Source organism: Gadus macrocephalus, chromosome 18, assembly GCF_031168955.1.
Source record: "Gadus macrocephalus chromosome 18, ASM3116895v1".
NCBI classification, from domain to species: Eukaryota; Metazoa; Chordata; class Actinopteri; order Gadiformes; family Gadidae; genus Gadus; species Gadus macrocephalus.
Window position 1 is genome coordinate 5,089,836 of NC_082399.1, and position 14,445 is coordinate 5,104,280.

At 46.2% G+C, this 14,445-nt stretch overlaps 1 pseudogene; it reads right to left on the reverse strand.

The window, feature by feature from the left end:
- Positions 1-439: 439 nt before the first annotated feature.
- Positions 440-14,445, reverse strand: part of LOC132446187 (V-type proton ATPase 116 kDa subunit a 1-like) — a 22,810-nt pseudogene continuing 8,804 nt past the window's right edge.

Consider the following 14,445-nt stretch of genomic DNA (forward strand, 5'->3'; position numbering starts at 1 on the left):
CGCAGATGTCAGTGTGTGGCGTCACTGGGGTATTCTGTAGGATTAGGTTTATCATTTAGTATCATCATTCGTATCATCAAAATTAGAGGATTTTCATGCTCAGGATTACTTTTGTGATTATTAACATTAGGATTATAATTTGTAGCATTGTACTCCTTAGCCTACCCTGGAAGGGGATAACAAGGGTAGGCCTACTATCTTAAGACAGTCAACTCTTTTTGTTTCCCCAACCACGGCAGATGCTTAATTACTAGATATTAGTGCACAATCATTTAGTCGAAATGTCCCAAAACTCTGTGATGATGATGACAATGATGATTTTGGAAGTTATTTGCTGGTATTTTTTTCCAGATACAAAGAACCTATTCAGGGTACTGTATGCTTGTTCCTGTTGGTTTAAACATTAACAATTCAACAGTTAACATAAGACAGGACACAGTTGAATCCCCAAGTCCCTTTAATATTGATCACAATACACTGAAACGTCTATGTGCATGCAACTGGGCGCCACAGACCAGACAGCTGAACAAGAACCACTTCCTCCTTCAGTTTCATGTACATCGAAACACACACACCACCACAAAATGAACATCCGTAATAAATAAATAAATATGATTCGCTTCAAGAACTCTTTTTTTATTCTGTACTCGTACTTCACATTTTCCTGATCACAAACGGAATAGCCTACCACATTTCATGATGGCAACCGCCAAAGTCTCACATGCACTGTTACCACGGTGACAGCAAAAGGATGATTTTGAACAACACAGAAACCGCAACGCACAACTGATTGAGAGGAATGCCACAACGCGACACACAAACAACCATCTACTGTACTCTAGGACGGGGAGGGGGCGGTCACCTGACCAATAGATTCACAACGGCTCCGTCTGATGGCTAACAACGAGCCACAGAGTAGCCCTAGGCTAACATGGTGCTACTTACTTATAAGCCTACATTTGATCATAAAGGTAGTAGGGGCAGCCATGCATTATACTATGATTTGTGTGGATTGTGGAAATATTCAGTTCTCGCCTAACCATTGGCCAATCGAATCTTGGTTTTACCCCGTGGCAGTGAATGTTGGATTTCCCATCATCGATCAATCCGTCTTATATTTATCTTTTAATAAGTACGAAGTTTAAGTCTTGGAAGCTTGTACTTCAACTCTGTATTTTTGGAATGTAAATAAATAATAATTATTAATGTGACGTTTTTTTTCCCCTACTTTATTACCACGGAAAAGCAGCTTTAACACAGTCACGTAACATGATAGTGAAATTATCTGTAATAAGGGTTCCGACCAACACAAACACTTTATGTGCACTAGAGGGCGAGAGAGGACCTGCAGTGCAATCATGCCCATACACAAACGAAGACGTTCACACACATGGAAGGAATGCTTGGGGATCGTCTTTTTTGTTTTTTTCACTCGTCGAAGCGGCCGTCAAGGATGCTCTCGAAGGAGAATGGAACAAACTTGAAGCCCTGGCCGCAGTAGAACTTGTTCTGGAACTCCACCCTGGGGACAAGATGGACACACAGAAACAGGAGGTCAGCTTGTATCATATCATTCCACATACATGAAGACACAGAGAGTGGGGGACTGTGGCAGCCGGGCTGCGGGTACATCGGGAGGTTGTTAGAGGAACAGGTGGCACTCTTTTGAATTCCACAAGGCGACATCACGCCATCACAGCTGAACCCAGCTAACAGATGACTTCAGATGTTGAACTGGGAGGAGGGCATGTGTTCAAGCAAAGTGCAAAGTTTTTGTTTTTTTATGGACTTTAATTGTGTACAGCATGACTTATCCCAACAACGGCTGGACTCGGATTCCTGGGCTCGGATAACGAGAGGGAGGAGAGAGGGCCAGGAATGTATTCTGCCTCACACTTGCCTCGTTTAATAGTTTAAGGATGAAGAATGGCTCTGACCAAATCACCATCAAACTGATTGTTTCCTTATTCGATTCAGATTCCCTTACTTGAGGCATTCCTTTCTTCTAAATGTATCACCACTTCTTCTTCAACTATCACTTCAGTGGAAGATGTCGTATGAGCGTCACCTGTTCTGCATCACACAACCCCCCCTCCTGTCGTACGGTGTTTTCGAATAACGGGACCCACTGGTGGTTTACTCCTTACATAGCGCACACCTCTCACCCCACTCCCATGTTCACCGGCCGTGGTACAACAGCACTCGGTTCGGGGCTCACACCCTTGCCGAGAGAAAGAAGGAAGGGTTTATTCTTCTTTATTCTTTTTCTACGGGCACATCATGTGTTCAGTCCGGATGACCATCTAGGCTCAGCTTGAATGTTGTAAGAACGGCCTTGGGAGCTCTGATGAATACACAGCAGCAGAGAAGAAGCGACTGAAACACACACGTGATCTTTAAAGAGCAACCACTGTAAAGCATCGGGCTCTTTCCTTGTTGAAGAACGGCCAAAGGGTTGATTGTTTATTGTAGCTGTTGAAGAAGACGCAGACTCCTGTAGTCCGACCATATCTGGGTTGTAGCTTTACTTCGTAGGACCCCGACCTGCCGCGCGCGTTGCTTGCCTCGTCTCAGTGAAGTACAGCATGATCGCACTGCTGCAGAGCACTAGACAAACCGGTCACTAGTTGAGACTTCTCCTCAACAGATGCCTCCATTCAGGGAACCAAATGAGCCGTGACTTGCAGTAGAGTCAACCATCTTATTGGAGAACTCTGAGCCTGCACACATGATTAGATCATAATCAAGACTTCTGAGGATTCTCCTCATTATTCCTGCGGATAGTCTCGACCCCCTCACTACCGTTAGGTCAGCATCTGGGTCACATGACCTCGGTCCATATTCCGTCCTGATTACTGAATATGGCAGCTCACATACACACATTATGAACTGGGGCAGGGATCCCTTCAAACCGATAGTAAACGATCTGAAGCAGATCGTCAGGGAACTCCTTTAGAAGAAAATGTAAGATCTATTAAAAAAGACCCATTCTGTGAGCAAAGGTCAAAGGTATGGGAGTGCTCAGGAATGTCTCCGAAACCCGGTAAATATTTCTCCTGCCAGAGTTGAGCCGACATTTAGGAAAGAGCACTCCCATTCCTCTTCCCATTGCTGGACACTCTGGAAAATAGGCTGGATCCATGTGGGCTGACCGGGCTGTACCTAGCGCATGTGTGTGTGTGTGTGTGTGTGTGTGTGTGTCTGTATGTGTGTGTGTGTCTATGTGTATGTGTGTGCGTGCGAGCGTGCCTATAACAGCGGTTCAGTCCAGCCCAGATGGGTAAACACAGCATGACCCCATCTGCTCCACACTCTGAAATTCGTCCGGATCTGGAATGTTGTATCCATGGCAACCCCGCCAGCAAAGAAGGGAATCCGACCGTTTCTGATCACCTCTTTCTATCCCCGATCAAGGTGTATTTTCTTACTTGGATTGTAGGTCACCTGGTACGAGCGGTGAAAGCTACCTGAGAGTGGGAGGGGCTATAGCTGTGTCTACACAGTAGCTATGGGCCTCAGCTCGGCCTGACAAACACAGCAAATCCTTACAGCTCTGGGATCTGTTCACTGTCAGACGTAGATCATGTCGCTGCATGACATCCAAACCCCATCCTACACGGGGAGAACATGTGCAGGCTGGGTGTGTGTTTATGTTTGTGTTTGTGTGTGTGTGTGTGTGTGTGTGTGTGTATGTGTGTGTGTGTGTGTGTGTGTTTGCGTGTTTGTGCCTGTGTCGGTGTTTCACAGACAGGTAACATCTAAATAGTTTGGGAAAACACTTTTCGGTATCAACTCCCAATCCCTGAGGGCAACGCCACCACAGATGGTCCCAAGCCAAGGACAGACATAGCTTAAACTGCTCTAATACTCAACAAGTACATCGCAGCGTTCTGGCATTTTAACCTACTCTCTGTCTATCTGTCTCTCCTCTTCGCCTCCCTGCCTTGACTAGAGCAAGTGTTTAGTGTGAATCTTTGATAAGAGGAGTTCCACTTCCATCCACCTGTGAACATAAATCAACCTTGGAGAAGACACAAGCTTTTAAACATTAAGTCCTTCTCTTCTATCCAACGAAAACACTGCATGCTTCCACCCCCCACACAAACACACACACACACACACACACACACACACACACACACACACACACACACACACACTCACACTCACTACAGAATCATGAGGTAAGGCGCTGCGTTCAAACACGAAGGCTTAGAGAAAATAAACAGGGCATTCTCACTCATCCCGGGCGCCAGAATGTTCCATTGCAGCAAAAGAGGTTTGGCACAGCAATCTTAGGAATGACTACTCACTGAACAGTGTACACTGTACGGTACAATCTCAAATACAAATGTAGAAAAAAAAACTTATAGCCTGAGCTATTGCTATTGCTACTTGATGTCAATCCATGGAGTCCTTTACCGTGTAAACTAACCTGACTCGCTTGTTATGTCAAGATGTGTTCTACCATTTCAATTTTAACGGTCATTGTGTATTTTAGATTGGACCTTTTAAATCGTTCTCAACCCAAAGTAGTCCAGTTCTCTTTAACTACCAGTTTAACTTGTTCCCAGACGTATGGTAATGGCTGCAGGGATGAGTTTGTTCTAGATAGAGAGTGAGTGAGAAATGAGGGGAAGGTGCCAAGACCTGACAGAAGAGAAACAGGCCAGCAGGTCTGCAGAGTGTCAGCCGTCAGAAGGAGCTACTGGCCCAAGTGCTTTACACCGCAGCTTCCTTAACTAACCAGTAACATCGTTCTCCTCCAATAACCAGTCGCAAAATCGACATTTACTCGAATGTTTTCAAAACCAGATTTGGTTAAAGGTTTGGCTTTTCTTTTGGGGATTTTTTTTAATTGGTAATAAGTAATGGTTTGCATCTGTGTTTGTGTGTGTACCCCTTTAAACATCCGAGTCTCTGTTTGTTTGTCCGATGTGCTACTCTGTTCATATTTTATTCCCATTGTTTTGAATGTTTCTCCTACATCATGTGATGACCACAGTTCAGTCATGTGACTTCATGGCTCTCTGCTATCAGCTTTGCTCCTAATCCTGTTTGGACGTATCTGCCCAAACAGATACGGACAGCATGCAACAAATACAATAGTACTAATAAACAAATGTAACATGAAGAGAACACACCCAAACAGAAACACGCAGGTCTGTGTGTGGGCCAGTGTGTGTGTGTGTGTGAGCGAGCTTGACTCACCAGTGAAGACGCAGGGCGTGCAGGAAGGCCGACAGTCCCTCCATGATGAGCAGGATGCAGACTGTGAGCACGGCGAAGGCCGCGAAGATGATGGTCAGCGCGAAGAAGCCGCCCCCGCTGCTGGACGCCAGGCCCAGGTGCATGACCATGGTCCACAGCACCTCCGACAGCTCTGTAGGACCGCAACATACAGGGGTGATCCACCGTGTACCAACAGGCACCACCAACCACCTGCTACGCGGTTGGCCCTAGTGCTACTTTAAACTGTACCAACAAATACCTGAGAAATGAACTGCATTTGTGCAAGATGGGTCGATATTTCAGTCAATCAAAAGTGTATAACTTTAATAAATGGACTGTTAAGCCCTTTGAGACTGTATCTGTGATTAAGGGCGAAACAAATACAATTGAATTGAATTGAATTGAAGAGCTGTGAAACGCACCAAATAACGTCCTGGTAAGCATGAGTCTGGTCTTTTGAGGTGAATCTCAGACACGATGTTCCTATTGTGAGACATCCTGGAGGAGCTGGCAGGTATACTCTGAGTAATGAGCAACATCGCTCGGGTTAAACCAAGTCTTGCACTTTCTGCACCGGTTTCTCCCCGGCTTTTACAACTGCGGGCGGGGTGTAAAGTTCTGCTTGTTTTCCACACAATGAGCCAAAGTTGAGGAGAGAAAGAATGGCTTTGTCGCCAGCAAACGAGAACAAGAAGTGTTCTCGAGGCGGTATAATAGAACAGTCCCTCACAGAAAGCCGACAGAACAGCCTCAATGCAGGCGCCATGCTCAAAGTGAGTGAACTCTTACTGTTGTGTACTCTAGGGCTTCCTGTCAGGTCATGAATGCACACTAAGTGCCTAATGATTATAAATGTTTATTTGTGTCAAATATTATATTTAGCATCATTAGGGATGTTGGTAACATGTTTGCTTTCTGTAGTTTTCACATGTATATATTTTAAATTCAATCTAATATTGAAATGGTTTGCAAGTTTAAAGACAATCGACATTCTGCTTTGGATAAAGTCTTGCAGCATGCAGTAGGCTAAATTAGACAGCATGTCGGACAATAACGCAGTTGGACATCTAAAATCAATCACGACTAGATTACTCACATTTATATTGGGATCTCTCGATGCCAATATAATGTGTCATTTTGTCAGATATTTGGAGGTATCAGCATGTTTCTGTTAACAGTTTTATTTTTTTGCTTCAACTATACTTCACTACACTATACTATACACCACACAAAACTACACCATACTATATTAGAATACACTGATGCATAGGTTAATAACTGCTATCTGACACTATACTTAAATATTCTATACTTCACTAAGTTTTAATATATTCTACTATAGGTGCATTATTCGAGTGCGCGTGCACGTGCACGGTTCTGTGGACTCACGTGCGTGTGCGAGGCTGAGGGCCCAGAGCCGGAGGTAGGAGGCGGTGTTGGAGATGCAGCCCAGACAGTACTCTATGGTGTGGATGGCCTGGTGGACGGCCACGTCCCCGAAGTCAAACTGGAGCACAGAGAACAACATGCTTGATGACACACACACAGGCACACGCACACACGAACACGCACACACACACACACACACACACACACGACACATCTACACAGGCACACAAACAAAGAAACACAAACAACCAATCCCGGAGACTGAAAAAGGTAGACGTTTGCGTTCTACTTCTCCGTTCTTTTATGGTTCATTTGGTCCGGTTTTAGGTAAGAAGACGGTTCTCGAGGTTAGTATGTTATGTTCATAAGTGATCTTAGAAATGATGGCACAAAACAGTGTTTGTTTGGGACTAGGGAACCATTTCCTACCAGTGATGCCAACTATACCATTGCTGTTCTTTTGGCAATAAATCGTTGACCAGCCACATGCAGACTGCTGTGGCTGAAAACTGTTTGTTTTCACACGCAATGCTATATAGAAACACTCTTGATTGGCCAGGAATTCAGGTTGCAGGCCAATCATAACAATGAGATCACTTGCGCATCAGATTTGCCGCGCAAATGGGGAATGGGGAAACCGCCGGCCATGGAACTCCTCTTATCGCAACAACATGACCTCCACAGCCTCAGGTCCATCTCAGCCCAGGCACAATTACCATATACAGTACATCTGCTATATGGATGCCTGTGTTCGTGTGTGTGTGTGTGTGTGTGTGTGTGTGTGTGTGTGTGTGTGTGTGTGTGTGTGTGTGTGTGTGTGTGTGTGTGTGTGCATGGGTGGATGTAATCTTCTCCTCTTCGTTCGCACACACACACAGCAGTATCACCGGCAGGATCTTGTTTGTGTATTGTACAGGGCTGCTAGAACCATTGCCTGCTTCCCGAAGCGAGTGTCGCCTTTTCCTTCCCCAGCTCGAGCTGCAGGGGTGGGTGTGATCCGGGAGGTACCGTTCTCTCTCTCTCTCTCTGTCTCACGCTCAATCTCTCTGTCTCTCTCTGTCTCACTCTCCATCTCTCTGTATGCGTTTCTGTTTCTCTCTCTCTCTGTCTTACTCTCCATCTCTCTCTCTCTCTGTGTTCCTGTCTTTCTCTCTCTCAGCCACTATCTCTCTCTCTGTCTCACTCTCCATGTCTTACTCCCCATCTCTCTCTGGCTTACTCTCCATCTCACTCTCTGTGGATCTGTCTCTCTCTCTCTCTCTCTGTGTTTTTGTCTCATTATCACTCTGTTTCTCTCTCTCTCTCTCTCTCTCTCTCTCTCTCTCTCTCTCTCTCTCTCTCTCTCCCCCTCTCTCTCTCTCTCTCTCTCTGGGTTTGTCTTGGCTCGGGCAGGGGTAGGGGAGACCTGGCTTCCTCTTTCCATGGCTTGTCCTTTGTTCTCCGGACCCCCAGAGGAACAGTTCACGGAACCACCGCTCATTGTTCCCGCTGGGTCGGAGAAGGGGGGGGGGTGGGGGGGGGCGGGGGGGGGCAGGGGCGGTGGTGGTGGTGGAGGGGGGGGCAGTAAGACCAAAGCGGTGAATAAAAACAACGCGGGGGCCAACCCATGCCATCATGGAGGTAGTGCGTGGAGGGGGGGGGGGGTGCGACCGCCTGGCATGATGGATATTACGTCCGAGTGGAATATCAGGGCTTCACCGTTCCAGCCCGTCATCATGTTCTTGTTGTTTTTACCGTCGGGTGAAGTAACCGAAGGAACAGTTCGGCCAAAAGTGTTTTGATCGTACAAAGACACTTTTCACCACGCTTGGCTGCTCATGTTTCGGCAATGAAAAACGTTGGATCGCAGACATACACATTAAAACATAAATGCGTCGTACCATGAAAGCCCAGCATTGTATTGCCCTCTTGCGTTCTGATCTATGCTCATCAGAAACGCTCCCTGCATCAATCTTCCATAACACAAACAGAGAGAAAGGCAAACACATGCACACAGGCACGCGCGCACGCACGCACGCCGCACACACACACACACACACACACACACACACACACACACACACACACACACACACACACACACACACTGCTCGGGGCTAGCTTGAGAAGAGAGTACCGGAAGATTTGATTGGAGACAGAGACCTCAGGCACAGACAGGAGGACAAACAGACAGACAGACAGACAGACAGACAGACAGACAGACAGACAGACAGACAGACAGACAGACAGACAGACAGACAGACAGACAGACAGACAGACAGACAGACAGACAGACAGACAGACAGATAGATAGATAGACAGACAGACAAAAAGACATACAGAAAGACAGACTTTGTCAAAAACATGCAGTAACAGGGTCATTTATTTTTTATCTCTTACCGGCTCTTCCTCCGCATGCTTGAAAGTAAGCAGAGGTCAAAGGTTAGCAGCAGGACACGGAGTAGTGTGCTTGTAAGTGTGAAGCAGGTATGCAATACGAGAACATTGGTGAGTATTCAAACTAAACACATTGCTACAGACCCCATTAGTCAGTGTGTGTTGGATATTGGATCAAAAGGGATTGTATGGATGTTATTATTAAAACATTAAGGTATGATTCCTCCTACACATACAGTACATTACTACTCCGAACAACCATGACATAGCACTACTACCACTACATATCACTAAAACCACTATACATGTCCCTACCACTCCATATCACTGCTATCACTACATATCACTAGAATAATCAGGCTATTCCAGTAACGGACCTCATCTTGCATGAAAATGGATCATTATGATTATATAAGCAAGTCTATATGTCTCAACGCTACAGCTTTGATTTATGAATGAGTCGACCTGTGAGACCACCGTATTCATACATTATATGATAGGGGATGTTTTTTCCGAAATTCCACTCGGAGCTGTGCTGACTCACTGGGATGGCTTTCTCATGCAAACCGACTCCCTGTTTACGTTCTCCCTTATCTACAACTTTTCCTTTCCGTCCGATCCACGCTGCCCTCCTCTGTGAGACAGCACCCTAGCCCTGGGTACACCCGGGCAGTGATCCGGGTGGTCTGAAATAACAGACAATACCGTGGATTCGGTGCTATGCGCTTTAGGAAAGGAGGCAGGAGTACCCTTCGGGAAGTCGGTAATGTCACAATTGACCTTCTTAAGATCTTGAGAAATGATGTGGGACAGTGTTAGACCCATGTGTGTGAGATAGGGAAAGGTACCGTGACAGTCGGGTGGATAAAGGGAAAGACTAAGTGGGATGTTAGTGGGATTAATTAGTGTATGGTCAGTCAATTGTAAGGGAAAACAGTGAGGGGGATACTTTCCCTTTTCCCTTTCCCTATTTTTCTTTCCTGTCTTTTTGATCGACTTCGTGGGTGGTCACGGTAGTTATGGTGTATCCCAACACCACATTTACTTTCATGTGTTGCCCCCGGTAGATACATGTCATTTGTCCCCTTGTCTAACCCCTTCGGTCCTTAGAGTACCGTCTGTTGTTGTTGTTGTTGTTGTTGTTGTTGTGTATTTTGGTTCAGGCCCAGTGAGGACTAAACAATAAGCTCCCTTCTCCTGTGAGGCCTGTGGGATCTCAACAGATGACGCGATAAGGTCCCCATTCACACCACACACTGAACCGCGCCCAGGGGGGGGGATTCTCGGTGCATGTCAGCAGTCACGGGCCTCACGCGCGGCCTCACACATGGCCTCCGCCGGCCTCACGCGCGGCCTCACACATGGCCTCCGCCGGCCTCACACGCGGCCTCACGCGCGGCCTCACCTCGTCTCCGTCCTCCGAGTGCTGGGAGAGCTGGTCATGATCGACGATGCCAGCCTCGTCCTCCGTGGGGCCGTTGCCCACGCGCACGCCCCCAAACTTCTGGGTGCCCTGTTGGGTGAGTCCGGAGACGGATGAGGACGCGCCTGTTTGCTCTAAAGACGGCTGCGCTAGACTCTCCGCAGCCGCTTCTGCCCGCTTCAGGGCCTAGATACAAGAGCCAACAAGAGCTGTGTCCAGCGTGAGCCAGCCTTGGGAGGCAGGGGGGGAGGGAGGGGGGAGGTGGGAGGAAGTTAGGGGAGGTGGTGTGGGGGGGGGGGGGGGTGATCCACACACCGGTTGAGATGTCGGGACATCTCAACCGGTGTTTGGGGACACGATGACGAGTTCCATTTCCAAAACACATGAAACTATCTTAATTATTTTTGTTTGTTTTTGTTTTGTATTACTCAATACGCGTGTTGCGTTCAGCCTGTGGCTGATATCAATTTACGACCAGATTTCAAGATGTTTCTTGAGACGATGAATGATCGCTGGTTCCACGTGTTTTGGAAATGCACTCTTCAGACGGGACCTTCCCAAGGCTCGCTCGCCGCCAGAGGTTCATGGTTACACGACCAAGCACAACGTTACAGCGTAATGTACACCAAGATGAGGGGCAGAGGAGAGAACACAAGTTGTTATATCAGATGTGCATCATTTACGGTATACATTTCAACAGTCTGCATACACATTTCAAATACCTTATATTAATATAATTTGATTATTGTGAAACGAGCTGATCAATAATCTTCAAAAAGTGGGAAGAGGAGACGGGGGGAAAGGGACAGGGGAAGAGAGAGAGAGAAGGGGGGGGAGACAGAGTAAGAGAGAGAGAGAAAGGAGGGGGGAGAGGGGCAGAGAGAGAGAGAGGGGGGAGGGAAAGGGAAAGAGAGAGAGAGGGGGGGGGGGGGACATACCAGCTTGGCTTTCCACAAGTGCTGTCGCCGTAGCACCAGGGTTTTGGCTATCAGCATACAGGGAACGCATGCTAGGGCTATCAGCACCAGCAGAATCTGGATCCCCATCTAGACACAGACAGACAGACAGGTTCACATCTACAGAGAGAGACACGTCAACTCTACAGAGACAGACATACAGGTTAGTGTACAGAGACAGACAGGTTAACTCTTCAGAGACAGCCAGACAGGTTGACTCTAAACAGACAGTTAAACAGGTTGACTTTACAGAGACAGAAAGGACAGCTTATCTCAACAGAGACAGACAGACAGGTTAACTCCAAAGAGACAGTCTGATAAGTTAACTCTAAAGAGACAGACAGACTGGTTAACTCTACAGAGACAGACGGTTTAACTCTTCAGAGACAGCCAGACGTGTTACGTCTTAATAGACAGACAGACAGACAGGTTAACTCTAAAAAAGAAAAACATACAGGTTAACTCCAAAGAGACAGACAGATAGGTTAACACTAGAGACAGACGGCTGTGAGCGCTGAGAGAGAACGAGGGGAGGGGGCAGGTGAGGGGGGGGTGGGGGTGGTGGATCACCTGTCCCGAGTACAGAGGCTTGTTGGTGGGGTCGTTGTAGTTGAACAGACACATGTTGATGAAGTGGATGAGCAGGCTGGGCGCGTCCTTGGAGCTGAACACGTCGTAGGCCGTCCACTTGTAGAAGACCAGCAGCACCAGGTAGCCGAACAGGCTGGACATGAACACGATCTCGGGGATGAAGCCCAGGAAGATGTTCAGGGGCTTCTTGAAGTACCTGCGGAGGACAGCTCGTCAGGGCCGTGCGATTAATCTAATTTTAATCTTGATTTCGATTATGGGGTCAAATAATCTTTTTTTATTGATTAAATGTTTTATAGATATTGCCAATATGATCAGATGGATACATTTTTGTACATTATTTACTATTTTAACGTTTTTCTATTTGAAAATTGTGTGTATTTTTTGAAGGGGAAACTTCAAAGTTCTCAGTCACAAAATGTTTTTATGGATGAAGAAAAGCTGAAAAAATGCATCATGTTTTTTTTTATTGAACAAAATAATCGTGATTATGATTTTTTCCATAATGGAGCAGCCCTACAGCTAATTAGCCTTCGTCTTCACTTGTTATCCTCATCTTCAGCAGGGTCAAAGTATGGGCAGAGGTGTAGGTGAAACGAGTGTATTACATGATGGATGGGACTAGCAGATTGTTTAGATGTTTAAACATTGGAATGTTCTGGAGCTTGGTTCTACGTAAATATAATGTTCATGATGGATGACGTTGTGAGACTATCTTATCCTAGCTATCTTTGTTGTATGCAGAGAATGGGTTAACCCAGCAACTGAAAGGGCTTAGCTCTTGTTTCCATTAACATCTTTACTGTACCGACTGAGATATATTGTTGTTTCTCTTTCTTCTGACAAATGTACTTATTGTGAGTCGTTTTGGATAAAGGCATCTCCTAAATGACCTACATTTAATGTAAATGAGACTATTGACTGCTGATGGAACTTAATCATTGTCTTTTTATCTACAGTCACGTTTGTTTCTGATATAAACCAGTCATAACTTAGACGGTTACATTACTTGCTTATTCGTTTCGAACTAGTTGGTTGAGTGAAATTGTATTTGGAAGAGTTGCCAGTGGGTACTCCCCCCCCCATGCTGGTGCCAAGGGGAGAACCAGTAGCTCAAAGGAAGGGTTTAGGATGTGTGTGTGGCCGCATGAGTCCCCATCATCATCATACATCACTGGTTGTACAAGGAGCTCACCACGGACAATAAAGGACAATGGGTTCGATTCATACCAGCAAGGCCTCACATCTCTCACAGACTCTCTCCCTCTCTGTGTCTCTCTCTGTCTCTCTCTTGCTCACTCTCTCTCTCTCTCTCTCTCTCCCCCCCTCTCTCTCTCTCTCTCTCTCTCTCTCTCTCTCTCTCTCTCTCTCTCTCTCTCCCTCTCTCTCTCTCTCTCCCCCAAACACACTCTCTGGGTGTGTCATGTACGTTATACTATAAATCACACACTATGGCAGCAGCACCATACTGATATCATGATGGAGTTCATCAAATAACACAAAATGGCTCTGTTGTGCCAATGACTAAATTCCCTTTTTTCCTTTCCATGTAATTGTTGTTTTAAAGCTGCTGTAGATACGATTGAAGAGCTTTAATTTGAGTGTAATGTGTTAGAGATGCCATCCATCATATCTGAGTGAATGAACTGCTGTGTGATAACATGATAACATCTGTACTGTGCCTGTTTTTGGATGCAGCAACACCCCTGAGTGCAAGAGAAACGCAGGAGGGAGGGAGCAGACAGGGAGGACGCCGTTCTTTTTGTGGAGTTGTTTAGCGTGTTAATTCTGGCTCTCTTCTGCTCTTTTCTGCCCTCTCTCTCTTTACAGTTCTGGAAACTCACCTCTACAGCAGCTGTTAGGTGCTCTTTTCCACATTTTCTTTTCATATGCTGGTATTATTTACTCTTTTGGTAACTCATTTTGATAGTACTTTATACTTAAAATAATAAAATCAGACTTGTTTATCTTACTTACCTGCATTGTTGAGGAGAGCTTGGAACATAAGCATTTCATTGCCAACAAGGAAAGTCACATTTTCCTTGCACATTTGACAACTAAAGCAGTTGAGTTGAGGAGGAACTTACAGGTGGTTGAAGAGACTGAGGGAGACTCGAACAGCATGTGCGTCACCCCCAGGATGATGGACATCTTCATCTTGAAGGAGTTCAGGAAGGTCAGCTTGTTGGTGGCGATGTTCCAGATCTAGAAAACCAACCCATTTAATACCAAACAGACGGACGTGCACATTCAGTTAGGAGTGACACAACAAGCTGATTGAGGGAAGTCAAACCCAGGACGCAAAATCTTATGTCACATTTTTTTTGCCTCCACAATAGAATGGAGTCCCACACAATCGGGTGAGTAATGTGATTCTGGTAGTTAGTTAGTCGTCATTACCGGGTCGATTCCCAGCGGGTAGGGCCCGTTGAACACACCCGGGACGGCAGGGTCCAGCTGGAGCAATGCGTTCCACCC